Here is a 27672-nt window from a genome sequence, read left to right on the forward strand (position 1 = left end):
TGAATCACTATCATACTGGGCGCAGGAGAACAAACTCTGAAATAGGTTTTTTTTTTTTGGTTCCCCTTTGAACAGGGAGTGTGGAGAGCCCCGTTTGAGAAACTCTGGTCTCAAAATCGCTAAGTCGGTGAAGAAGGGCGGGCAGGACCCGCAGTGGGTGCCCAGGGGCCAGCCCCTCACTTCCGGAGCACGGGACTTGGGGAGCTCAGTGCTCAGTGGCTTGAGCGCGCCGGCCAGTCGCTATCTACATCTGCGCTCTTCCTTCCTCAGGAAACAAATGGTGGCCCGGACCTCCCAGGAGCTCTGCTTCACCACGTGTGGCGGTGCGCCAGGGGACAGACGCCCCTCCCTGCACTGTAGGGTGACAGACCTCACCCCACCCCTCTGACTCCGGGTCCTCCAACCCCCACCCTCACCACGTGCAGGCCCGAGATGGCAAAAAGGCCCAGCCAACGTCACCAGGGATTTTTTTTCTTTTTTGCTGGTTTCAGGCTTTTTTCTGCCTGAGTGAAATGAAACAAACACCCCCTCGGCCTCCGAGCCTCCGGGCCACTAGACACCCACACGCCAGCACCCGCGCCCAGGCGCGGCCAGCCTCCCAACTGTCTGTGTCCGGGGCGGGACCCGCTTTGCATAAACAGCCCGGAGCAGTGCGGAGCCGGGAGCGCGCCGCTCGCTCGCTCCCCTGCCCGCTGCGCGCTGCCCGCTGCCCGCTGCCCGCTGCCCGGTAGGAGCGCCCGGCAGCTGGCCCGGGCGCAGGCGACACAGCACGTCAGGCTCGGGCTGAGGCGGCGCGGCCGCTGTTCCGACAGCCGAGGGCGCCGCCGAGGCCGGGAGCCGAGGCGCGGTCCAGACCCGAGCGCGTCCAGCTTCTGCGGATCAGGTGGGTCCTGCGGGGCGCCGCCCGAGCCCCCCGAATCCTCAAGCCGGGCCCAGCCCAGGGGCTGAGGGGCAACAGAGAGAGAGGAGCGGGCCACCGCTCCCGCCCTGCCCGATTTCTGCCCTGCCCGTGACCCTGCTTTTGTTCTCGTCGCTCCCTCCCGAATTGGACCCCATCCCTGTCGTCATCCTGTCCCTGTTGCTGCCTCTGCCCAGCCTTCTAGACTCGGGCCCGAGGGGCTGCGGGCTGAGGTCTACGCCTCGGGTCCTCGGGATGGGGGCTGGAGAGGGGAGGCTTAGCGGGCACGGGGAGGAACCCCGAGGAAGTGTGGAAAGCACTGGGAAGCGTGTCCCCGACTGTGGGGCAGGGAGCAAGCTTTGCCGTCACCCAGGACAAGATGGGAAGAGGATGCCTCCGGGGAGAGGGAGCTCGGGTGGGTAGAATGAGGGGCGCATGAACCCTTGAGCGCAGGGGGAGGTCAGAGAGCTCTCGGATCTGAGGACCAAGCCAAAAACCTGGCATGCGGAAAGTTTCAGACTTTGTAACTTTGTCAGCAAAAGGGCCTGCTGCATTGATGTGATGGGAGGTGAACGGGTCCCCTCAACTCCTCAAACCACTCCGTTCCCACCCGAAAGGGACATCACCCCACGTTTGAAACTGGCAGGAAAACAGCTAAACAGAATGATTGCACAAACTCTTGAAAGGCGTCCAAGAAACAGTGAAGTGGAAAAAAACGTCAGCGCGCAGGGAGAGTGGAGCGGCTCGAGATTCCCCAGTCTCGCCGCTGGCCGCGGGGACTGAGGCCGGCTCCGAGGTCGTCGGCGCCGCTCCTCCCCCCAGGAAGGAACCCAGGCCCGGGCGGCTGCTTTTGTGGTTTCGCTTGGCTTTTACCTCCCTTCTGGCTCCTGAGCAGGCCTCGTTGCCTCTTTCATTCACGTGGAAATAGGGGTGTCTCAGGAGGCAGGAGGTGCAGCGGGTAGCCCTGGCCTTGGCGCCTCCCAGCTGGGAGACACTTTCCCAGACAACCACGGATAAAAGAAGATACTGCTCTGAGTAAGGAAATGCCAAGCGCGGAGGGGCTCGCGAGCGTTCGGGTTGGGGGCGGGTGTAGGGTAATGGAATATGGTTATTCCGTCGCACTTCGGTGCTGCTTTGGCCTTACTAAGCAAGTTCTACCTTGTTTGGAGTTAATCTCTTGGTGTCCTTTGCCTCCCTTACCAGATGGGGGGCAGGTGCGGATCCCAGTTACTGTTACAAGTTACAGGTGCTCAATGACTGAATAAGGCAGAGCAGGAACAGTGAAAGAAGCTCTAAGGTTTACCTGGGTCAGGGGATTTCAAACTGTGCCCCAAGGATCCTGGCTCAAGGGCCAACATGGTGGGGGAGGGGAGCCTGGAGGGGGGGGCTGGGCTCTGACTCCTCCCGCACTTTCAGGCAGAACTAGTTGGGTTCTGCCCTTATCTCTTTTATATCCTGGGAAACCCCAGAGGCTGTTTTTGATCTCAGATGCTTCAGATCCAACCTGGAGAAACTGAGTCAAGAGGTATGCAAAGCGATGTGGGTAGGATCTTCTCATAGCCAAACCTTATCAGGGAAGCTGTCCTCTAAGTCAGAGACCAGCCGCAGGTCCCTGGCTGTTGTGGCTCTAAGCGGTCATTTCTACAGCTCACTGAGAACCTGACTCCAGAGCCCCAAAGTGGCCTCTTTACCCTTCTGGGAGAGAAGCTTGTGGATCTCTTTCTCTGAGCTATTCCAGGACTGTAAGGGATGTATGTTCACATGTGAGTTGGTTTCACAGGCTAAGGTCAGAAAGAATTAGGTTCCCCAGGAGCTAGTCAGCACACTGCCCCTTCCTTAGCCCAGCCCACCAGGGTAGGGTAGGGTAGGGTAGGGTAGGTATCATGAACTCGTTTCACAGTTGAGGATATGAAGATTCAGAGAGGCCTTAAATCATGGCTGAGTGTGAATGCAGCTCTGTCTGGCTCTAAGGTGTGTACTCTCCCCATTATACCATCTCTCGTGATGGCTAGAAAATGGCCAATGGACAGATGTCATCAAGATGGAGACGAAGGGAGAATGGCCGAAAGGGGAGGCCGCATTGAGTGGGGGGCTCGACGCTCATAGCACATTCATGGTATAAATATAATTTTACTTAAAACGAATATGTTTTCTGCTTGGTATTTTCTTTTTAGCGTTTATTTTACAGATACTTTAAAAATGCTTTTTCTAATTGTTAAAGTATAATTTATGTACAATAAAATCTACAAATGTTAAGTGTTTGGATCAATAAGTTGTTGTGGGTTTTTTCTTGGTTCAATAAGTTTTGTCAGTTGTTTATACCTGTGTAACCACCTCCCAAAACAAGACATAAAATATTTGCATTATCCTAGGAAGTTCCCATTTCCAATTAATTTTCCTTTTGCCGGTCCAGGTAACCACTTTCTGATTTTATCACGATTGATTAATTTCACCTACTCTTGGATGTCATGTAACTGGAATTACACGTATGTCTCTGTGACATCTGGTTCATTTCACTGGACACAGTGTTTTTTAAATTTATCTGTGTCGTTTCATCTGTGAGTAGTTTGTTCCTTTTATTGATAAGTAGTATTCCATTGTATGGATGTACCACAATTTGCCTACTTATTCTGTTCTTGGACATTTGGGTTATTCTCAGTTTGGGCTGTTATTTCTTATAGAATTCTTTTGTGGACCTTTGTTTCCCTTAGAAGTGAAATTGTTGGGTCACAGGGTATATACCGTTTTCCATTCCCACCTCAGTATAAGAGGCTTGTAATCGATTGTTCCATATCCTCGACAAGACTGAGTATCATCAGTCTTTGGTTTTTGCCATTTTAGTGACCGAGTGGAGGTATCTTACCCCTTCTGTTTTACGATGGAATTTTAAGAGTTGTTGGAGAAGGGGCCAGAATATGAAATAAGATGGTGCTGTGGAGGCCACTGAGAACCGTGACCAGGGAGGGAAGGAACCAACTAGTGGTTGAAATTGTGACCTTAGGGATAGGAATTTCTGGCTCAGGAGAGTTCTCCGTATTACCTGAGATTGAAAGACCTGGTACCTGTACTCTGTAAACTAGGCAAGTTCATCCAGGCTCATAGCTCATGCTACTTCCATAGCAATCATCTTCATCTCTAGTGCGGATCGGTTTTGGGTCCCCAAGTCACATGTTTAACTGCCCATAGGACATCTCTTCTCGTATATCTCAAAGACAGTACAAACTCAAGTCCGGAACGGAATTCTTTACCTCATGTTGGCTCTCTGTCATGGGTCACTGGATAGATGATGGTACCACTGGCTGAGAGAATATGTAAAGAGGAATGTTCGGGGCAGAGGAGATAATGAATTTAGTTCCATGCTATATGGTGTGGAGCAGTCTAGGAAGATAAGGTCTGGAAAATGCACTGTGCAATTAAAAGATTACTGAAATACACCAAAAGCACTTTTGGTGGAATAGAAGGCAGGCAAGCTAGATTGTTGATAGGTGATAGAAAGGAGCGATGGTGAGAATAATCAAGTCTTGCAAAAAGTTTGTTTGAGAAGAGCAGGGGAAAGAATGAGCAATAATTGTAGAAAGACGGGTTGCTGGAACGAGTTTTAGAATGGAAAAGACAAGTGAGAGATATTCAGTGCAGGAGAGAGAGGGGGTGGCCTATAGAGCAAGGTGCTGGAGGAGCAGGAGGGAATGGGGAGGGCTGGCTTTGCAAGAAAGATGGATGTCTTCACCTGTGAGACCGGACGTGAATGAACGAAGATGAGAAAGCTCGTCATCAAGCTCATCTTTCAGCTACAAAAATTCTCTGTTGACTCTTCCTAGGCACAACTCCTAATCATGATGTATAAGGTTCTTCATCATCTGCTCCCTTCTCAAGTCATATATATAGTGTGTATCAGTCAGCTTTTGCTACGGCTATGCTATATAACAAACAACCCCAAGTCTTAACTTATGACCACAAAGGTTTATTCATTAGACACATTACATGACAGCTGTTGGGCAGTTGCAGCTGCATGGTTTCTGTAGCTCTGCTCCAGGTGCCAACCCTCCTGAAGATCTGTTCCATGTGTCTTCTCATTCTAGTACCCGGGTTGAAGAAGCTGCTTTTATCCGGTACGTGTTATTTTTGTGGTGAGAGCTGGAGAAAGAGGTGACATGATTCCTCTTCAAGCCCCAACTCTGAACTGGCACAGTCACTTTACCCACATTCCACTGGTCAAAACAAAGCCAGTCATTTGACCAAATCCAAAAGCAGTGGGGCAGAAATATATATTCCGCTGATTGGCAGGGAATGATACTCGAGAATAATGATCCAATTGACCACATATATTTGTTAATAACTCCCTGATGCAGGTCCCCACTTATATCTGCAAGCTAATCCCCATCACACAGCCTACTCTTTGGCACAGTTGCTCTCCCTTCATCAACCATGGCAATGACCTTTCAGATCTCTCTTATCTTTGCACATATGGTCCCTCTGTCTGGGAGTCACCTCCCTTCCCCTCTCCTCAACCTCATCAAATGTATGACCCAGTTCATCCCCACTGCCCTTGCTTGGTCGAGATGAACCCTTCTCCAGCCCGGACCCCTGCTCTATGCCTTCCCTATTCTCCACTTCAGTCTTGTGTCCTCTGGTACATCTTGTCACCGCAGCCTAAGTCTTCCTTCCAGACACCAAACCGATTGTGTTTTCCAAGGCTCTCCTCTGACTGCGGGATAAAGCGCATATTCTTTAGGTGGCATCCAAGGTCTTGCATGAGCTGCTCTCTGACTTCCTCATCACTCTTGTCATCTTACTCCTTAGAATTTCTGCTCCAACCTCAGGGAACTACTGCAATTCATGAAACCCTCTACTGGTTTGATGCCTCTGGGCTTTTCCCCAGGCAGCTCCCTCTGCTTGGAACGCCCTCACCACCACCTCCCCAAACCCCTCCTGCAGACTCCTACTCAGCCTTCGAGACCCAGTTTCATCATCATCCTCTCTATGAAGCCAAACTCTTCATCCCACTTCCCATAAGTCGCGTGCTCTCCCCCAACCCCCACCCCAGCTCCCTGGGCATCCCGCAGTACCTGGCCCCAGGTACATTCTGTTGCATGTCATCACTTCTCCTCTCCTTGGCTGTGAGCTGCTGGAGTGAGGACACACTGCTCAAGACCACCGCTCTCTTTATTTGACCCCCTCTGGTGGGTAGGTGTGGCCTCTAGAGGCCCGCTGCCTGAGTTTGCATCCTTAATGGCTATCAGACCTGGGGCGAGGCACCGCATCTCCGGCATAGTAGGCTGAGGGCTGCTGACAGGAGCTCTGCTCTGCCTTTCCTCCTGAGGGAGGGTGGCCAGGTGGGTTAGTCTGGAAAGTCAAAGAATGATGCAGATTTGGTCCCTGGACTGAAAGCGAAGGGGTCATCATTTAGTATACGAAATCCAGAATTATTTCTAAAAGTCCTTCGGTTCTAAAAAGAGAAAGTAAAAATATGTCATCTAAATCTCCAGTAAAACAAATGTAGCTATCTAGCAGACAGTTGAGCATATCTCTGTAACACTCAGGACAAAGGTCTAGCCTGAAGGTACCGCTTTGAGAGGCGTTTTCACATGGATGGTATTTAAGGCCTTGGTCGGAGATGAGATAACCCAGGGAAAGTGGTCCCTGCATTGAAAACAGAAAAATTATGTCCATTTACATGAGCAAAGACTTCTGTCACTGGTGTCAGGTAGCATAAGGAATTGTGAAAGATGGGATAAACGCACATAGGTAGAAAGATATTATGGACATTGTTTTCACTGTGTGTCTTTGGCAGATGTGAATGGCAGGGTAAAGCATGGGGCCGCCATTTGGGCCAGGTCCTAACTGGGACACAGAGTGATCTGACATGGAGGAGGACAGCCCGGAGAGAACACACCCGAAAACGTGGTCCAGGAGGGTTGAGTGGTGTGGAGAGGCTGGGTAGGGAGAATGGGCCCTGGCTGGCTATGGGTTAACAGCAAGACCCTGGGGGAGACAGAAAAATAAATATAGAATTATTATCATTCTAGTTCTCTACATAGTCGACAGCGCGACCCTTTTCCCGTTTGCCCCGAGAATGTTCGCCAGCGGCGCTTGTGGCGGTGGCATTTACCCCGAGGTAACTCGTGGATTACAGTCCTAACCTTGCCCCCAAAGTTTGCTATTGAATATCTCGCTTTTTTAAATTACTTTTGCATCTCTCTAGTATATCAATAGTCTTTGGAAACAAATGACATCATTTTATTCATAGCATTCTGTTTTTAGTAGTTCGATCGTTGAAAATGTCGAGTTCTAGAAAAAGTAGCATTCCTATGTGTGATGTTAAATGAACGCTGGCAGCGAGCTGCACTTTTTTTTCCTAAACGGGAAAAGGGTTGAAGCGTGAGGTCATAGATTGATCTCGCTTGAGCCTCACAAAAGCCCTGTGAGGTCTGCAAATGAGTAATTATTCCCCCGTTTTACACATGGGAAAACTGAGCCTTCGCATATTAAAGTTTTGGCCAAAGTCTCAGATTGGAGTGGCATGATTGAGGCATCAGAGCCCTGTTCTGACTCCAAACACAGTGTGGCTTGGAGACCTGGGTGGGATGCGGAGTGAAGGTGGAGGGTCGCTGGGGGTGGCTGCAGAGACTCTGTGGGGGCACAGATCCATGCCCAGCCCAGGAGACAGCCCCCGCCTGGCCCTGCATAGACAGAAGTCAGCCAGAGGGAGCGAAAAGCAGCTATTGGAAAGAAGCTGCAGAGAGAGAGAGAGGCCAGGTCTTGTGATTAGTTCTTAATAAAAGTTTTAAATTCCATCCTGGTCCGAGTGCCCTCATGTTTAGGAGCCTTGCTTTAAAGGCACTGGACATGGCATTGACTAGGGATAGGACACTGAAAAGAACTCTGGGCTGAAAGTGAGCTGGTCTTTTGCCACCTGATGCTGGTGCTGCCAGTGGTGGGAGCTGTCGGAGTCTCAGTTTTCCCATCAGTAAAATGGCACGAGGTCGTGATCTAGCAAACTTCTCTCTGAGCAACACCTGCTGTTAAACAAGTCCAATCCTATGAGAAAAGAACAGTTGAACTAAAAACTTACAAGGAAGAAGCGGCCCAGAGGGACCCCAAGTTTTTGGCCCCCACTTGCCAGTTTGGGCACCAGAAACTGTGATTCTAGAAGATATACCTGTTCCGGAGGCTCATGTATGAATCAGGTATTCATTCAACGTTCCCTGAGCCACCATAAATTCACTCTCACTTATTAATACATCCAGAGTTTATTGAGCACCTACTATGTGCTGTGCTAGACACCTGACATGTAGCAGTGAACAGAGACACAATCCCTGCCCAGGGGAGGCTGGGATTTAGCTTGGGAGACAGTCATTAGACAACCACTTGCACAGCAAAAGCCACGAAGGACAAGTGCAGGGTGGGTGTCACAGGGGCCTGAGGTGGTCTGGGAGGGCTTCCTTAAGGAAATGACCTTTAAACTGAGCCCTGGAAGAGTTAGAGGACGAAGAGAGAGAAATATCAGGCAGAAAGAAGAGGCTGTGAAAACCTGTCATTCTGACATCCTCCTGGCTGTTCCAGAATCAGATGGCCCTAGTGATGGGGGAGCTGCAGAGGGAGCATGGAGGAGGGAGCAAACCTGAGGCCATGGGCCAGCGGGAGGCACTGGTGTTGGCAACATCCACGTGCAGCTGTGCCCCTGCCCTCTTTGCCCCTCCCTCAGGGACTTCTCAAGCGATCGGCCAGATGTTCCTGAGAGGAACTTGCCTGACATATCTGTGAGCAAGGCCAAGACACTTCTCAAAATCAAGGGCAAGGTTTGCTTGTAGGGGGACAAGCTCCTTGAGAGCAGGGGCCGGGGCCGGATTCACTCTTGGTTGACTCATCCTGTGGTTGTGTGTGACTGGTATTTTGTATAGCAAATGCTATGTTTGCATGTTGGCCAGGGCTGTGCAAGGGGAACGAGAATTAATCTTCCTGTGTTCAAATTTAACTGAGTGCTTAGCAGGTCATTCCCTGGAGTGAAAACGCTTAGTAAACATTTGGGGTTGATGTTCTGAGTAGCACATGAGAAGCTGTCCCGTTCAGAAATTATAGTTGCAAGCAACAGACAAAGATTCTAGCTGACTGAGGCCAAAAAAGCCTGCATTGAAAGGATTTTTTTATTGCTCACGGTATCCCCAAGATGGCTAGAAAACCAGGCTGGCCAGAACTAGTAGAAATCGAGCAACGGGCTACACAGTCAGGGGCCCGCATAGGAGCTAATTCTACATCTTTCTGCCACTGAAGCTGCTGTAACATTTCACCTGCATCCAGACTTGCGTGTCACTTTATGGTGCAAAACTGCTACCTGGCCAGGTCTGGGTCACACCCCTGCATTCCAGGGGCGTCTGGTTTGCTCTGCTCTGGTGGTGGGAGGTGGCTGCTGCCTTTAAGCTCAGCAGTCTCAAAATCCACGGAAGCCACCAGAGATGGGGGACCCTATAGTGCCACAGACTCTTTCGGGTCTAAAGAGAGTCACAGGATCACAGCTACAGGAAGGAAAAGTCTTCTGGGGATCTCTTAGAGGGGCAGCCTGGCCTTAGTCAAGTTCTTGAACCTCTGAACCTCAACATTCTCATGTGTAAAACGGGTTCGTGTGGATTTTAGAGATAACATCACTGTGTGTAGTGCTTGATATGTGGTACTATTAAATGGCCGCGACTGTTTTTACTATTAGTAGCAGACATGACTGTGACTTCGTTCAGTGGCTATCAGACCAGCTATGTCCTCGAAGGAAGGAAAACCCAGCATGCGAAAATGTAGAAGAACGCAGAAGTGACCGTACACATTTATAAAGAGATTTTCTGCGGGATTCCTTTCGATTTTTCCCTCCTCGGGATACTTACGGTGGGGTTGAATTTCTCAAAAAGAAACAAACAAATAAATGAATGAATCACCTTTTTGCAGACCCTCGATAAATAGTGTTGAAGAGAGCAGTTCTTTTGCAGGAATAGACAAATCTGTTTAGAGACCTCAGCTTTGCTTCCTCACAGTAGAAACACTGAAAAAGGGAAAGGAGAGGTCACGCCCACGTGACTGGGGGCACGGGCCAGCCCCGAACAAACCCCCAGGGACTCCTATGAACACAGAAGGCCTGGATTAGAGCTGGAGGCTGCAGCGTGCTGGTAAAGGTTTTGCAACCAGCTCTTTGAAAAATAAAAGCCCTGATAGGGGGGCGGTTGCCTCTTTCCGTCATATAAATATGTCTACCATACCCGGTTTCAAGCTGTCACTTGAACTGGCAGTGTGATGTTAGTTATTTTCCACTCCGTCTAGACACAATAGATTTCAGGAACCTCGAGAGTACATACCATGTAGTAAAACAGTTCGGAAGTGCTGAGTTTTGATGATTACCTCCGTTCTGAAAAGAATTCATTTAGTTGTAAGTTTATATAATTTAATTTTTAATAATGGCTGTGTAAGCTTATGTAATTTTTAATAGTGGCCGTGTTTAACAACTTGCTTGCCAAATTCCTGAAAATTAGACGATGGGCTCTTGCAAGTCATCAAGAGCCAACTGCAGCATGCTACTGGCTTGGGAGGTCCTTGGGGACCCCAGACAGACACCAGTACAAATAGGCCACCCCCCAAAAACAGCCCCCCACCCCACCCCAGTCTACTCTAACCCATCAGTGTCTTTTATTTGCTTTATAACCCTTTTCACCACCTACAATTATTTCCTTAATTAATTATTTAATTATAATGATCTCTTTTATTTATTTATCAACTAGAATTCGAGCTCTGTGAGAGCACTCCCCTGTTCAATTCGCCACTGAATCCCCAGTGCTTAGAACATTGCATGCACATAGTAGGCCCTCAGGAACCATGGATCGATTGAATGAATGGAGGTAGAGCAAGGAGCCTTCAAGGGTTCAAATCCTGCTTCTGCTATAATGTGTATTTTTTTTTTTTTTGAGCCTCTTTCTCCATTTGTAAAAAAAAAAAAAAAAGGGTTGAGCAGAAACCCACCAAGCTTCCCTTCAGCTATAAAAAGGCTCTATACCTTTCCGTACCATGTGGCCAGATTCTCACCCGAGCATCTTCTGGGACCAGAGCTAGTGCACCAGTTCTTGGGTGTTGTCCTTTGTGGACAGCATTTTAACACGGAGTGCAGAATGGCTTCCCTGAGCGTCCATGCCTGGTCCCTGCACAGTCCCTGGCCAGCCTTCTGGGCTGTGCCGAGAGAGAAAGCCAGGCCCTCCCTGCCTATTCGGTGGCCGCAGATAATACGAGACCCGATGTATTTGCTGCTGAATGATATGCTCTAGCGTCAAGAAGGGAGGTCTGCCTGGGGGAGTCGTTTCAGCAAGGTAGGGGTCCACAATTCCATCTGAAGCGCAGAGCCCACTGGAGCCAAATGAGGGTGGCACCAGAGGGCCGAACAGTTTGGCCTAGTCCAGTGTGGCCGAACAGTTCTTCCTTTACTTCTAATTCTCTGTGGACTGGTATCTTGGTAAAATACAGCAAAAAGGAGTTACTATCAATGTCTGTGCCTCCCGATGGCGGAGCAGACACCTGTCTGTAGGCACGTGTGTTGAGAGGCACCTGCCTGGGGAACATCGTCAGTGTGGCGTTCATGCTCACAGCAGTCGGCCCCGCGGAAGCAGGTATTTGCGTGCCCTCCGTGCCCTCTGTTTGCAATCAGGGCAGGAACTGGGACCCTCCCTGTGAGATTCAGAGGGAGGCACTGCCGCCCAGACCTCTGTGCACCCGGCAGTGAGAGGCCAACAGTCCTGTCAGAACCATCTGTTGGGGGCTGAGATGGCTGAATCCAGCTTCCTTTTTTACCCATGAGGTTCAGAGCAGACGTAGGAACAGAGATACACCCGGGCCCGGCATCGTCTGTGTCTCATTGTTCTCCTCTCCAAAAGATTGTCCTCTCCAGGGCCAGGTGGGGTGAACTGGGACCCTCCCTCCAGTAGTGAATCCGGGTGCAGCCAGAGGCCTTCTGATGCCCAAAAACCTGGAGCAGTAGCTGACCCCTGGACCCATCTGCTTTGAGGCAGTATCATAGGATTTTTCTGCCTTTTTCCCTACAGTTTGTTTCCTGCCATGCTTGTCTCAAATTGAGGTTCAGAGGTTCAGATTCGATTTCTCTGAGGGATGGCCTACAGGGCCGGCTGGGCTCTGTGAACTCTGCTTGCCCTTCTATGGGTGGGCAAACTGAGAAAGGAACACGATGCGGGGAGCAGGGTTATTATAAAACAGTAAAAGCTCACGCTTACTGGGCGTTCACTCACTCAAGACGCATTCTGGGAGCTTGACAGGAGCCCTGCCTGTTCATTATCCAGAAACCCTACTGTTTACAAAGGAGAAAAACTGAGGCACAGAAATATGAAGAAATTTCCCAGGGCTAATCGGTAAAGGAGAGATGTGGGACTTAGGCACAGGCAAGGAGACAGTGCCCTTCATCGTGGCACCGGACCGTTCTCAGAAGGAAAACAACAGAGTGAGCGGGGAGCTGGCACAGCCCCGAATTTAGTCCCCTCACTCAACAGATGGGGAAACGCAGGCCCAGGGAGGGGTGGAGCCTTCCATCCGATCACGTGGGCTTGGCTGGAGCTCAGGAATCCTGCCCCCGACCTTTGGCTCAATCTTGGGGTTTTACCATTTTCAAGCATCAGAGTAACAGTCACTCGATGACATCCCTGAGACTGCCAATATGCTGATTCTGTGCTGTGGGGCACCCTGTGAAGACTCTGGGATGGGGTGGCATGGGAGGCCCAGCCAGACACCAACAGTGTCCTCCCATGCTATTTAGAAAAGTCTTGGGCATGGAGTCCTGGCTTTAGCTCTTTGTTTTCCATCAGCCTGCCAGTGCTGCAGAGAAATTAGCTGCTACTCTGTTCCTGGATGTCACATTTCCTGTTTGTGTGCCTGAGCTGAGGTAGAGTTCATGGTGAAGGGCAAAGGGAAGGTGGAGCCCTCCTTACAGGAATTATAGTTGGTGGAGGTAGAAAGGGCCTAGAAGATTGTGCCCAAGGCTTGTTTTATAAGTAGGGAAATTGAGGCCCTGAGAATGTAAGAATGTGTTCTAGCTCACGGAGCACGCTGGAATCACAGTGGTTTGGGTTTGGTTTGTTTTCTGTTCTCTTGGTTTTTGTGTTTTGTCGTTGTTGTTATTGAGATGACAAAATCATAGAATGTGTAAGCTGGCAGAAATGTAATAGGTGCCCCAGCCTTTCTCCCCATGTTGCGTAGATGAGAACTCGAGAACAGGGTGGAGGTTAACGGGGTGGGAAGGTAGTTCCTTAAGACCATAGAGCTGGCCTCGGGCAGAGCCCTGAGAACTCATACTGAATCAACCTACAACAAACACCATGGGTTATATCCATAGAGTGTATGTCTCCAGATAGCAGTCAGTGTGCCCCCTGCCCGGAAGGAAAGTAAGAGGCTGCCACCGAGGAGAATCAGGGTAGTATGGGGAAGATTCCCTTAGGAAGTGACACCGTGCCTGAAACCCGAGGGACTAGGAGGAGGGTCAGTGGATGTGGGAGGGTCCGGAAAGCCGGCCCAGGCAGAGGGAAGAGCATGTGCAAGGGTCTTGAGGCAGGAAATGCCTCATATTATAGATGAGAAAACCAAAGAGATTGGAAACCTATCTAATTCAGTGCCTCAAAGAGTCTTTCTTCTCCCCGCCCCCTTTCTTTAAAGTGGTTTTTTTTTTTTTTTTTTTAAGAGAAGGCAGTAGGTAAACAAGTAACTAAACAAGGGAGTCAGTGTCGGAGCTGGAATTACTGAGACATCTCCCCACCCCTGGCCTAGAGAGTTTTAGAAAACCCTAAACCTGGCTGTTTCCTAACTGTGTGACTCCGAGTGCGAGCTAGCCTCTTCGAGCACCTGTTTCTTCCTCTGTGAAATGGAGCCCACATTTCTGGTCTTGGATGTCATTCAGACTTCCTGCGAGAGGGCCCGGTGCCTGCCAATCACTGTGCGAGCCGGAGCCTGGGCAGTGGGGCTGCTGGGCCTCGCTCCCATGCCTCCCTCGGGCCGTCCCAGAGCCCCAGGTCTGAAAGGTTCTCTCTCTGCCCCACTGTTTTACCGTATTCCTATAATCTGACACTCAGCTTTAACTATACTTGGGACTCTCCAAAACCCTCCAGTGCCTCCCAAGACACACTTGAATCTTACAAACTGGTATAGCCCCAGTGGTAAACAGTATGGAGATTCCTGAAAAAAACTAAAAATGGATATACCATACAAGCCAGCAATTCAACTTCTGGGTTATTTATCCAAAGAAAACAAAAATACTAATTTAAAAAGGAAGATGCACCCCTATGTTCATTGCAGCATTATTTACAATAATCAAGATATGGCAGGAACCTAAGTGCCTATCGATAGATGATTGGATAAAGAAAATGTGGAATACATATACAATGGAATAGTATGCAATAATAAAAAAGAATGAAATCTTGCCATTTGTGACAACATGGGTAGATCTAGAGGGTATTATGCTAAGTGAGGTAAGTCAGACAGAAAAAGACAAACACCTTATGGTGGAATCTAAAAACAAAACAAAACAAAACAAAACAAAACAAAACAGACTCATAGAAACAGAGACCAAAGGGATAATTACCAGAAGGGAGGGAGTGGGAGGGTGGGTGAAAAGGGAGGGGAGTATAGTCAATAATATTGGGATAAGTTTGCATGGTGACAGAATTATATTGGTCACTAGAATTAGTGGAGTGATCACATTGTAAGGTGTAAAAATGGGGAATCACTATATTATAACCTAATATGACTAATATAAGATTTTATGCCAACTAATACACCTAAATTAAAAAAAAAGAAAAAAGAAAAGACAGAAAAGACACATGACTCTGGAATAGTGAACTTCTAGGAAATAAAGAAGGAAGGCTACGAGCACCTACTATGCGTCCAACATCTCAGTAGACACTTTCCCCGGGCAGCACCATTTAACCCTCACGACAACCCTGCGAGGTGTGTGACCTTCTTCCCATTTGTTCAGTATGGGAAGCTACCTTCCAGTCTGTCTGCACTTGAGCCAGCACTGAGCTGAGGGCCCAGGAGCCAGGAAAGGTGGCTCCATGTGGCTTAGGACAGAGGGCACCCTGGCAGGCAGATACACTGGCTGCCTTTTAAACCAATATCTTTTATTTGTTCCACGTTTATCTGGGGTGGGGTGGGGTTAGGAAGAAATGGATTTGCAGTAAATACAAATGGTGGGCCCCTTCTGGATTCGGAATTCATTCTACACAAGAAGATTTTCCAGAAACCAAAGGATAGGAATTCACTGACAAAGTGACTTTCCCAGCTTCAGTAAGTTAATGCCCTAAAAAGACTTTGGCTGCTCCCCACTTTTCTGTAGTTCTTTCTCTCTTTAGATTGCGTTTGAGCTTTTCCAAGCCACACAGCTTCTTGGGAGGCTCATTAGAGAATTTATTTTTGTTTCATTTTTATCTGAAATATATTTAAATACAGACAAGAACAACTGGTCTTAGGAGGACCACTCTGCCCGTCATTTATTTTGACTGAGCTGTTTGGTGTATACTTTAGTTGGCATCCTTGAACTTGGCTCCTTTTATTAATTAAGTATAGAAAGTATTGCTTATGTTTACATAAAAGGCAACATTTCTGGAAAGTGCCTGAGAGCCATCAGATTTATTTAACTAAATAGCTTTTCGTCTGGTTTTAAAATTAATATATTTTCATTGTAGAACATTTGGAAAATGCAGAGGAGGAGAAAGGAGAAAATGATCACTGCCACGATCTCATTGTCCAGAATCCACCGCCATTACCACGTGACCAGTTCTGGACAGTGTGTGTGTGTGTGTGTGTGTGTGTATGTGTGTGTGGTAAAATATGTATAAAAAATATAAACTTTACCATTTCAACACTTTTCAGTCTCTATGAATTTGACTACTCTTGGTGACTCCTCTCAGTCGAGTCGTATAATATTTGTCCTTTTGTGCCTGGCTTATTTCACTTAACATAATGTCTTCGCGATTCTTCCACATTGTAGCATGTGTCAGAATTTCCTTTTTAAGGCTGAATAATAGTCCATTGACTGTATATATGACATTTTGTTTATCCATTGATTCATCAATGGACATTTGAATTATTTCCACCTTTTTGGCTATTGCAAATAATGCTTCTTGGACCTTGGCATACAAATACCTTTTCCAGTTTCTCCTTTTGATTCTTTTGGAAATATACCCAGAATTAGGACTGCTGGATCATATGGTAATTGCATGTTTGATTTTTTGAGGAACCATCATACTTGTCCAGTAATTCTGATGTAGAACACCCATTGTCGAGATCATAGTCTGTGTACAATTTTATGTGTGATGTTCTCACTTAATTTTCCATTTTATTAACTGTTCTTTAAAAACATTGTTTTTTAAAGGTTGCATGATATTCCGTTGTATTGCTGTGCCGCGTTTCTTTCTCCACTCTTTGCTTTCTGGACCACAGCAAAATATTTTAAATCGTGATGGTAAAATAAATAACTGGCTTCTGGTAAACAGCTTCATGCGCTGTTCAACAAAAATAGCTTCCTGCCTTCAAGGAATTTAAAAATTTCTCCTTAGGGATTCTTGAGGGGTCATCCAGGTCGGTAGTTTTAAAGTTCTTTGTAGCCAAGGAAAATTTACTACAAGCTAAATAGCAGATGGAAGCACAGTACATAATAGCAAGTAGATAAAAGGAGAATCTATCACAGGGTGGGTCGGGGGCTCAGAAACGCGTTCTCAACCTCCCCCTCTCCTCTCTGAGGGACCTTGGGGGAGATTTGGGGAGATTCTGGGGTCCTCCAGAACATGGTCTGAAAACCATCGGGCTGATCCAGCACCTCTAAAGAAGGGTGGACATCTTGCGAGGGAGGGACTTGCCTGAGGTCAAGTTCATTTTTGTATTTACTCATTCACTTATTTCCTCAACACAAAGCACCTACTGCCTGTGGGTCAGAATCACTTAGGGAGCTTGTTAAAAATACAGGTTCCCAGGACTCTTCCTGATGGGCTCCCAAGCAGTGAATGTGGGGAACGGCCAGGACTGGAGCTCTCAGCCCCACAGTCCACACTGGGCTCTGTGGCTTGCTCTCCATTCCAGCTCCCTGCATTGCAGGTGCTCGCCCTTCCATCCTGGAACGCCCTTCCCCACCCACAGGACTCCTACTCTCCCTTTGAGGCCCAGTTCAAACTTAGCCTGTTCCTCTTTGAAGCCTGGTTGCACAGCGCCATGCAGGATGGCTGACTCCCTCCTTTGTGGCCCTAGGACATGACATGGGGCTTCCGTGAATCTCCATTCTCATCCACTTCTTTCTGTTGTGTGTAAGAGTTCATTGCTTCCAGGCCAGCCTCCCTGACTGGGACGTTAGCTCTTTAGAGAGCTTGTGTAGCTTCTACATTCCCCGTGGTGCCGGGCACATAGTGGGTGCTTTGTGATCGTTTACCAACAAGACTGGGATCTAGTACAGCCCCATATTGAAAGATAAGAAAGGCGAGGCTCAGATAGTCAACAACTTACGGAAGGTCATACGGCCCAACAAGGCAGTGCCAGGACTGGTACCCGGGTGTCCTGAGGCCTCGCTTTTGGCACTGGCCAGCTGGCAAGGAGGGCAGCTATCTGGTCTGGGCAGGGAGCATTGGCCTTGGCTCCCTTATCACCAAGTCCTACCATAGGCCAGGTTGTCTGAAATCCAGAGGGCTCTGCCTGGTTTGTGATTCTGTGTATCTGTTTGGTTGCCTGGAATTTACCTTATAAAACTTCAGTATATATGGTAAGGGCTACTGCGTGAGCACTGCCTGGACTGAGCCAGTGCGCAGATGCTAAGAAAGCCAGTCTCGGGGGGAGGTAGTCAGCCAATCTGCTCTCGAGAATGCAGAATCTGGGGTGGGGGCCAGCCAGCATCATAGCCAGAGGCAGCTGCCACAAGCCCTCCTGTTATTCCAATTTGTGATCAACGACTGATGCTTTTCTAATTAGCACACTGGAGGTTAAAAATTATGTTTTAATTGGGGAAACAAGTGATTTATGTATTTTGGTGAATGTTATACATGGGCTCACACCGCTAAAGTCAAAGTATTTACGATATTTATGTATTTATAATGTGTGGGTGGGCTAAAGTAGCAAGTAATCACTCCCCACCCTTGCAAAAAGGAGACAGGGTCCCTCAACCGGTACCAGCCAGGAACTCTTGGTTCTGTGGCACAGACAGACGACAGTTCTGCCTCTGGAACCCTGCCACCTGCCTCCACAGAGGTTCCTAACCTTTATCATGCTGCAGACTCCTTTGGCATCTGAGGAAGCCTACAGACAGACCTCTTCTGAGAATGTTTCAAAATGAAAAAAATAAAATAAATAGGATTAGAGAGGAAATGAGTCATATCGAACTACAGTTATTAAAATGTTAATATTAGGAGCTGAATTTCAGCTCAAACTGAGACGCTTTCTCATCTGTAAAATGGGGATGATTTGAGCATCTACCTTACGAAGTTTAGCGAGAATCGAATAACGAATGTAAACTGCCTAGAACACAGCCTCGCGTGTTGTAAGCATTCAGTGAACAATAGCATTTGCTACTGCTGTGACCACTATTACTATTATTATTATATAAGCTACAGATTTCTGCTCTTCAGGAGTTTGTAATCTGGAATGGGAGGTAAGATTTATTTATGTGGTAGTAATAAAAAGTGCAGAAGAGAAGCCTGATAAAGGGTCAGAGAGAATGAAACGGCTTCTGGCTAAAAGCGAGAAGTGGTTAAGGTTTTGTGCCAGCCGGACTTGGATTAGTTCTGGCTCTGACCTTAGCTGTCTGAGCGTGGGCAAGAGAGATCACTTCTCTGAGCCTCGGTTTCTTTCGCTGTAAAATGCAGATAATAGTAGAACCCACGTTTACAGGGATACTGTGAGCTCTGCCTCCCTCCCTCCCATCAGCCAGTTAAATCATGTGTCTCTCATTGCGTTTAACTACATCCCCCCCGGCCCTGACTTTCTGGCCCACCGCACTCACCAGTCAGTCCCCTAACTGTGGATGGATCCAGTGAGTTGCCACCTCGGCCACTGTCCCTGGGCTGGCGGGTTGGGACTATGTAGCTGGCTCCACTATAATCCCAGCAGGGCTGCAGTGCTGCTGGGCACCCTGTGATCTTGTCTCTGTTATTTACCCTCTGATAAGGGTCGGATGAGATGACGTATGCAAATGAATGGTAGCCTTCACTACGAGTGACATTCTGGGAAGCCGAGCTCAGCTCCACGCTGAAAAGGATGTTTTACAATCAGAATCGTCCCGAGATGAAACAGGAGGCCCAGGCGGTGGTGAGTCACTCATCACTCAGAAGGCTTTAAGCAGAGTGTCTGGCATGGATGCTGTGAGTGGGACGATGACCACGCTTGGGAGGGAGGCTGGGCTAGTGGGACAGAAGGAGCGTTGACAGGTTACCACTGCTGTAAAAGCCCAAGGGACTTGAACTCCTGCGGAGGTGGGGGACTCGTTTTCCTCCATGTCACCTAGAAGACTGTGCCATCAGCCAGCCAGAGGAGCACATAGGAGCAACAAGGCTGGGCCTGGGGGAGCTAGCCCCCTGGGAGCCGGTATCTGCCTCTGGGATAGCGGGGCAGGAAACAGTCTGAAAACTTCTACTTCTCCCCCCGGGAAGTGCCCCTGGCTGGTTCCAGGGCCTCCCACTGTGGCCGAGGGAAGAGAAGGCTTCTTCGAAACTGTCAGAGGTTCTGACACTATTCAGATAAGCTTGGGATTAGGCACACCTTTTGGCTGGCGGCTTTGAAAGCGCCAACTGCTCCTAGGAAGAGGTGTCTTCGCCTGGAGTCTGTGGCTGGACATGAGGGCTACCGTGACCCCCCAGAACTAGGATACAATGTAGAGTAAGAGACGCAAGCCCGACCTGCCCGCTTGACAGAGGTGGGCGAGGTGGGAGTCAACCAGGTGTCGCAGGGTGCTGCCTGGAGTCAGCGGCAGGGTGGAAACAGAACCTCTGTGTGTGACCACACCTCTGTTTGCCTGGCATGCCTTGGGGTTCCCAGACAGCTGCACTCTCGTCCAGGCCTCCTGTTTTCCAGAGGCAAACGAGGCCAAAGGTGGTCAGATGAGAGCGCCAAGGGCTGGTAGGCGAGCTGAGACTCTAGTCTGCACTTCAAGTGCAGCCTTCCCGACTCTGCCTCGCAGCCCCCACGTCCGAGTCAGCAGAGTTTGCCATTTTCTCTTTTGTTCCTGGTTCTCCGGGCTCTTGGCGATGGCCCTCCCTCAGGTTTTAGGGCGGTGCCCATTAAGGATGCTCCACCTTGCCCTCTGTCAGCACACCTCAGACCTGCCCTCTCTTGCCTGCAACACCTCAGTTGCTGGCAACTCCCAAACCAGCCTCCACCCAGGCTTTTCGTCAAAGACACAGTTGCTGAGCCGGCTCCCGCAGTTTCTTCAAACTCAACACATCCAGAAGGAAGCTCAGCTGCCCCCTCCCTCCTGACCTCTTCCAATCCATTTTCCAGTCAGTGGCAACAGCATCTAGTCTCCGACTCGAACCAGAAACCTGGGGACCAGCTCGGAGCAGAGCGTGGAAAACCTTAGGAAGGGTCAGGATCACCTGGAGACCATGAGAGACAGATTCCGGAGCCCACCCTGGGTGTCCCAGTTGGTCGGGGCCGGGTGGGCTTGATCCGCATTTCTAACTTGCTTCCAGATGATGCTGATGCTGCTGGTCATTCATGGTCCACACTCTGAGTAGCACTGGGCCTGACTTGCGTCTGACTCACTCCCTTCATCCATTGCTCACTCTTCTTGTTGATATTATTGTTACCATCCATTTCAGAAATAGTTAACATTTATTGAACGCTTAGGTGCCAAGCGCTGTACTAGCTGTGCATTTAGCCTAGAAAGATGTATGAGTGCCGAGTGCTATAAGAGGCACTTTCACATGGTACAAAACATACAAAAGTATCTGCCCATAGCATTGACATTCTGGTAGAAGGAGAAAGACATTTAAAAGAAGGGAAGTATAAAAACAAAGTCGTTTTACATCCAGGAAGGACTCACCAAGAAGGTGACACCTTTGCCCACTTTGAAAGAGGATCGATTTCCTGTGACTGGCGGTCTCAAGATGCCCTTCCTTTGTGGGTTTCAAATGGCCGCTGCTTTGTCCTCCAGCTTGGTCCATTGGTTTACGTCTTCACTCTCTCGCCTGGACCTCGGCCAGCAGCCTCCCAGCCTCCCAGCCGGTCTCCCTGTTGGGAGATTTTTCTTTACCCTCGCCCTGCAGCCATATAATTCTTCTAAAGAGCGAATCATGTAATGCCCTTGGCCTAACTTCACTGCGGGATTCTCCAGCACCTTCAGGATGAAAAGCAGACTCTTCAGCACAATGGGGATTCAAGGCTCCTGGTGACAAGATGATCCGCGTGGCTGGCGATTCCACAGTTTCTCTGTTGCCTGTGCACACCCCGCCCACCTTGTTCTCCACACTTCAGCTGCTCTGAATGGGAACTTATCAATTTCTCACTTTGTCTCCCAAACTTAACACCAACCCTCCCATCCGCTTTTCTTCCCTTTTGCCTAAGGAGAAGCACCTTCTGCGTCTCTTAGGGGGACCCTTCCAACCTCCCCAGCAGGGCTGCTCTCCAGCACCTGTCGTCTCCCCTGAATCTCCAAAGCTTTTCTCTCTTCGGCTCTGTCTCGTCAAGGGGTTCTCACTGTCAGTGGTGTACCCCGGAGCATGTCCGTTTTTCTCCAGGGCTTCTCCAGCTGATACCCTCTCTCCAACCCTTCCCATGCTAGAAAGAAAGAAAGAAAGAGGTCCTTACATTTACTGACATCACTTCCTCACCTGAGGTTCATTCCTCCACCTATGGCAACCTGGCACCTGGCTGCAGATGTGGAAACGAAGGCACAGAAAAGGTAGGTAGGTTGCCCCGGATTGCAAGGCATAAGGGGCAGAGCCGGGACTCAAACCCAGCCAGAAGAGCAGCACTGGACCTACCAGCGGGCAACCTTGAGCAAGTCACTGAGGCTTCTGGAGCCTCCTCTTTTCCATGACCACCTGTGAGTGAAGATTGCTAACATAAAGGAGAGGCTGCTTCATGAACTGTAAAGTGGGGAGCCCATGTTACCCCTGATTGGTGCTTGCTTGTCAAAAGGACCAGTTTATCTCAGCCCAGCTCCTTAGCTTTCAAATTGTTATCTGCCCTCTCCCCATTGACCATGGGTCCAGACTCCTGGGGTATTTATTGCAACAGATCTTCTCTGAACCCTTAGTGAGGTGCTTGGTGGTGCTTGGTATTGGGGCAGGGAACTTCAAGAGGAGGAACAGACATGACTGTCCACGGTCCTGAGGCCCTCAAGCCAGTGTCAGGGGAAGACAGAGCGGCCAAGAGAAGGCAGCTTCCAGCTGGAAGGGTCCTGGTTGTTTTCGTTCTTAACATACACACAGAAAAGGCACATTTCGTGATGGGTTTTCACCAAGTAGACACACACTACTCGCTCGGCTCAGGGAACAACGTGACCAGCCCCTCAGGGCCCCTGGGCCCCCTCCTTTTCTCTACCACCCCCAGCCTGGCTTCTAGCACCACAGATGGGGGTTGCCTGGTTTTGAACTTGAATAAATGGAATCGTTCAAATCTCCTTTCACTCAGTACTGTACAGGTGTGTGAAACTCATCCTGTCAATGTTAGTAGCTGTGGCTGGTGCATTCTCACCGCTGTGTGTAGAATCCCTCCCATGCTAGATCACTACGGATCTGCTCTGATGAGGGACCTGGGGTCGTTTGCAGTTTGGGGTATGCTGTGAGGTGCTACGTCTTTTGATGAACTTACGTGTGTATTTGGGGGATCGAGACCTGGAGTGAGATGACGGGAGTGGGGTGTGCATTTGATCAGCTTCGGTAGATCCCAGCGGGAAGGATGTAAGGAAGGTGTTAGGAAGAACTTCCAGACCCTAAAGATTGTAGTCAGCTAGCTCATGCCCCCAGAAGAGGGGCCTGTGGAATTCTCTTTGGCGAACAGGAGGAAGGGGCTGGATTCGGCAGCCTTTGGGGGTGGGGGGCAATCCTTGGCTTCTCTGTCAGATTTTGGTCCCCTCTCCTTTGTCTGGGGTTTCTGGGTGCTATTTCTGGGAGGCGTCTGGGGGCCATTTGGGAGGGCTCGAGTGAGGGGGCTTCGAGTTTCGTTTCTTTGCTTCAGCCAAAGCTTTGGGTGTCCTCCGTTCCACGTTCTGAAGCTCTGAGAATGACATCATGTGTTTTTTGAAAAAGCTTTAGCTGTTTTTGATGCTTGAAAATGTCCTTCCAACTTGAAAATTCTATTTTAGGAGCAGGAAGTGGGTGTGGGAAGGGTTAAGCGTTATTCAGCAGTTCTTACAGCTCGGTTTGCATTGCGGGAGATTTTATAACATTTCCTAAAAATAGTGTTCCCACACAACAACTCACAGAGCCTGAGGGGTGTAGGGGACAGGCTTCACTCAGGGGAACGTTTAGATAGCATTTCCACGAGGGTCTTGAGGACTCCCTCCTTCAACCACCCCTCTGCATTTAAATTTTTATTTTTATTATTTTTTTTTGTATTTCTCCATCGGCTGTTCCTGGGGTGGTTTAGGTTCAGATCAGTTCCCGTTTTTGCCAAGGAGTGAGTGACATGGGCAGCCTCTCATGGGCCCGTTGCTGGCCTTCCCTCCTCCAGCAACGGGCCCGGTTTGGACCTGTAGTTTCACTCCGCGAGGGAGGCCGGCCGGTCATGGTCACATAAAGAGAAGTATGCTACCTTGGCATGTAGGTCTGAGTCAACAGGCCTGATAAACAGCCCATTTCCCCGGGCCAGCAAGGAACAAAGCCTCTAGCAGCTGCGGGATTTGTCTACCCCCCTCCTTCCTGAAACAGCTGTTTATTCTTTTGACAGGGGTTGGACGGCAGCATCTTCCCTTCCTCCCAGCCCTGCCTCCTCCTGCCCGAACGGAGCTCAGTAGAACTTTGTTTTGCCTTTTACTCTGGGGAGAGAGAAGCAGAGGATGAGGTATGTGAAATGTTGAAATTATTTGTTTCTGCCTTGTTGGGGTCATGGGGAATTGCGACCCGCTGCAGCGTGGATCCACCTGGGGGAGGAACCTCACTTCCCCCCGCCCCCACAACCTCTTGTTGGTCCCTCTTAGTACTTCTGGAAGAAGACCAAGTTCTTCTCTCCCTGGCATGGGATCTAGAAGTGGGAGCTGGTGGGATGCTGGCTCAGAGACCTCGCTATAAGTTCTGCTCAATTTTGCTCCCCCTGGCAGGACCTCACCGGGCTCTGGCGTGTGTGGCTGCGGCCTGGGCTTTTCTCTGAAGGATTCAGAGTGAGAGTGCAGGGCCAGGGTGTTGAGTCTCGGTGCCCAGGGCAGCTCCCTTGTGGGTGGATTCAGAGCCTTCTTGGGCCGGTGTCGACCCTTCGTTTACCTTACCTTGTTCCTTTTGGAAAAACCCTTGCACTATTATGTCAGGGCCAGGCAGTAAGGCCAAGCTGGCTGGATTAAGGTTTCAGGTCTCCTAAAGGGGGTCCAAGAAAAGGCATAGTGGGGTGCACCGCAGAGAACATCGGTTTGTGATGGCTGGAGTGGCAGGTAGCCCTGTGCTAAGTCTGAGACTTGCCTCTCAGTTCCCTCTGTCTGTGTTTACCCTGACCCTTTATAGTGAAAAACGTCACTGAAACCAGCCTTCCCTGCGCCACTTTTTTTTTTTTTTCCCATGAATTGTACCACGTTTTTTCCAATGGGGAGCTTTTCCCTGCAATGCCCACCAATGTAGTGAGGGTTTAGGCTCAAGCAGCCTTCTTCCTCTTCACCCCCAGCACCAGCCCCGTGCCATGGGTGGGGCCTGGGAGGCGCCCCCAGCACCCGCTTCCCAGTGAGCCCTGTGATCTCAGCCTCCGCTAAAGCGAAGTTTCCACAGGCTGTCGCACTGACCATGGTGAGGAGCAGTGAGGGAGGGAGACTGGGCCCCAGGCACACAGGAGGTGCCCGGGAATGGCAGAGGAGCCAAAGACCTGGGTGGTCAGTCCATGGGCGCGCCCTTGTGTTTCCTGAGAACAGAGTGATGAAAACGGTGAGCACAGCCAACACCCTGGACCCGAATCCCGGCTCTCTGCCGCTTTATGCTGTGTGACATTGGGCAAGTTACTTAACCTCTCTGAGCCTCCGTTTTCATATCTGTACAATAGGGATAATTCTAGAGTGACTTCACAGGGCTTAACCTGAGAAACTGCTGGTAAAGTGTTCAACCCAGGGTCTGGCCTGGTTCAGTTGGGGAGCATCCAAGTGTTGCAGGCCCTGAAGCTTATTCAATTTTCAGGGCCCTCTTTAGAAAAAGAATGCAAAGTTGTGAAGACAACATCAGGCATGGAAGGAAACACAGTTGACCTCGAACAGCATGGGTTTGAATTGTGCAGGTCCTCTTATACGTGGATTTTTTCCAATAACTACTGTAGATGTATTTTCCTTATGATTTTCTCAGTAACATTTTCTTTTCTCTTGCTTACTTTATTGTAAGGATTCAGTATAGAATACATAATGCAAATATGTGTTAATTGGCTATTTCTGTTATCTGTGAGATTCCCATGAATAGTAGGCTATGAGTAGTGAAGATTTGGGGGAGTCAAAAGTTATATGCAGATTTTCAACTGCATGGGATCAGCACTCCTAACCTCTGCATTGTTCAAGGGTCAGCTGTATTTAGAATATGAGAAGAGATATCACAACAAATAACACAAACTGACAAATACTTCAAAATAGGTCAAAACTCCGAAAACAATATCATAATCGAATGATGTGAAAATAGCATAAAAGTGATTAGTAATACTTAGGTGTCTAATGCACCTGTCATATTTTGGCTGCATACTTTTGGACTGCCTCTTTATCTGACAATGATTTTTGTAGGGTCATTTTTAATAGATACAAAAGAAAGAAAAGTCTGTTTTGCCTCTAGCAATGATTGCTTTTTATTACTGAGAGTTTAGAAAAGTTTCCTTCAGCTTCACAACTTATTGGTGACATCGCATCTATAAATCTTTTTGCAGTTTCTTGCTCAGGTGGCTTTGGCCAAAGTATAGGAGAACTCAGCTCTTTGATCCTGGGTGGGGTGGGGTGGGGTAGGGTATGTGGGCACAAGGTGGCTGTGAACATGACCTATGACCCGGAATCAGAGAGCAATATCTAAGTCAGCCCCTTCTTACAATCAGAGTGAGAGATACAAGGTCCACCTGGGACAGGTTATTACTGTGGCCCAGGTGAGTGTGCAGATAATAGGATCAGTCCCTTAGTCCTACCTGCAGCCAGGCACAGAGGCTGGAGTGACTACCCCAGGAGAGGAAACGCTCCCTACGCCAGTCTGACACTGGGCTTCATTAGCTTCTAGGTGAGTTGGCCTCTCGCTCCACTCGTGTTGGTTGTTGGTTAGTAATCTCATTTAATCATCACTTCAAGGAATCCCTCAGCCACTGCCGCAAGTTGGCAAGTTGAGCTCCCGGTGGCTAAGTGAGCTGCCCTCATAGAATGAGACTTCCAGCCTTTTAGGGGATTTCTCGTTCTGGGTCAAATCAGGAGAACCTGTAGTGGAAAGTTAAGCCCAAAGGACTTGTTTCAGGGACAATGGGGGAGATTAAGGCCAGACAAACTCAGGATCCTGGTCTACAATGTCTGAGCCGGGACCCTGTGTGGGAGCAGGGCCCTGTGCAGGGCCCCATCTACTGCAAGTATCAGCCACACCTTCCTTCCATGCCCAACACGAGCAGTGGGGCCCTGAGCTGGGGGAATGGGCAGGGAGCTGACTGTCACCGTAGTCACAGTAGGGGTGGGGGAGGGCTGGCACTTGAGCTTCCGTGTGGTGCTGCCTCGGGGGAATTGAGACACCTCTCAGATGAAGCCACAGCTCTGCCTTCAGTGCCACACATTAAAATGCATTATCATCATTGTGGCTGCCACTTGTGGAGTATTTCCTGACCACGAGCACAATGTGCTTCAGACACACAGTCTCCTTTTGTCCTTTCAAGACCCCTGGAGGAGGGTGCCTGAAGCTCCATTTTGTGTATGTCAGTGGAGGCTCAGAGAGACTGAGAAGTGGCCTGAGGCCTACATCTAGGACTGGTGATTTAAGAGTCAGCACTGGCCTCCAGGTTCTGCCTGGAATGCTGGATCTAGACATAGACATTACAGGGGAGGGCATGGAGGACCAAAGCTAGCTTTGTCCAAGGTCTTTAATGCCCATCCCATTCGTCCAGCAGCCACTGAGGCTTGAGTGGGCAGGGGCAGCTCTAGGGGCCAGGGAGTGGGTTCCAGGGGCCCAGGGAGGAGCCACGGGCAGAGGAGGATTCTTTAGCTGCCGGAAGGTCTGGTTTCCTCTGCCACTGCTTTTCCCCTGTAGATTCCAGCTCTTGGAGATAATGGCTTTTCCAGGGCTCCTGAGTGCTCTGTTATTCAGCCAAGATGGTCACCTTTCCCCTGACATAAGATGGGGAAAATAAGGTCCACTGGAATTCCTTTCAGAGAGAATTTCTGTTTGGAAGGCAAACCTACATTTAGCCCAGTCTGAAGGGGTGCGTGCGTGTGTGCGCGCGTGTGTGTGTGTGTGCGCGCGCGCACGCACGCGTGCATGTGTTGTTCTGTGTGGGACAGGTTGGGGGTAGGTAAGGAAGAATTAATTTATGAGCCACATGGAAAAGTCCGTCTGACACTCCGGGGACATAGAAGTGGAGAAGGAGGAGGGAAGGCGGAGAAATGATAGGCTGACCACGGGACCCTGCCCTCCGAAATGCTTCCAGGTTTT

At 49.3% G+C, this 27672-nt stretch overlaps 1 protein-coding gene across 3 annotated transcripts in view; it reads left to right on the top strand.

Annotated features, from left to right (window-relative positions):
• The first annotated feature begins 687 nt into the window (after positions 1–687).
• GGTA1 (glycoprotein alpha-galactosyltransferase 1 (inactive)) overlaps positions 688–27672 on the top strand; it is a 45667-nt gene continuing 18682 nt past the window's right edge. Inside the window, exons 1-2 of one of the 3 annotated variants that reach the window (XM_039866716.1) lie at positions 691–883; positions 23783–23896. The gene's annotated coding sequence lies outside the window, so the exon portion shown is untranslated. Of the gene's footprint in view, positions 884–904; positions 1934–23782; positions 23897–27672 lie in introns of those variants that run through there. The other 2 variants (XM_039866717.1, XM_039866718.1) reach the window with 2 other exon arrangements.

This window comes from Pteropus medius, unplaced genomic scaffold, assembly GCF_902729225.1.
Source record: "Pteropus medius unplaced genomic scaffold, Ma_sr-lr_union100, whole genome shotgun sequence".
NCBI lineage: Eukaryota > Metazoa > Chordata > Mammalia > Chiroptera > Pteropodidae > Pteropus > Pteropus medius.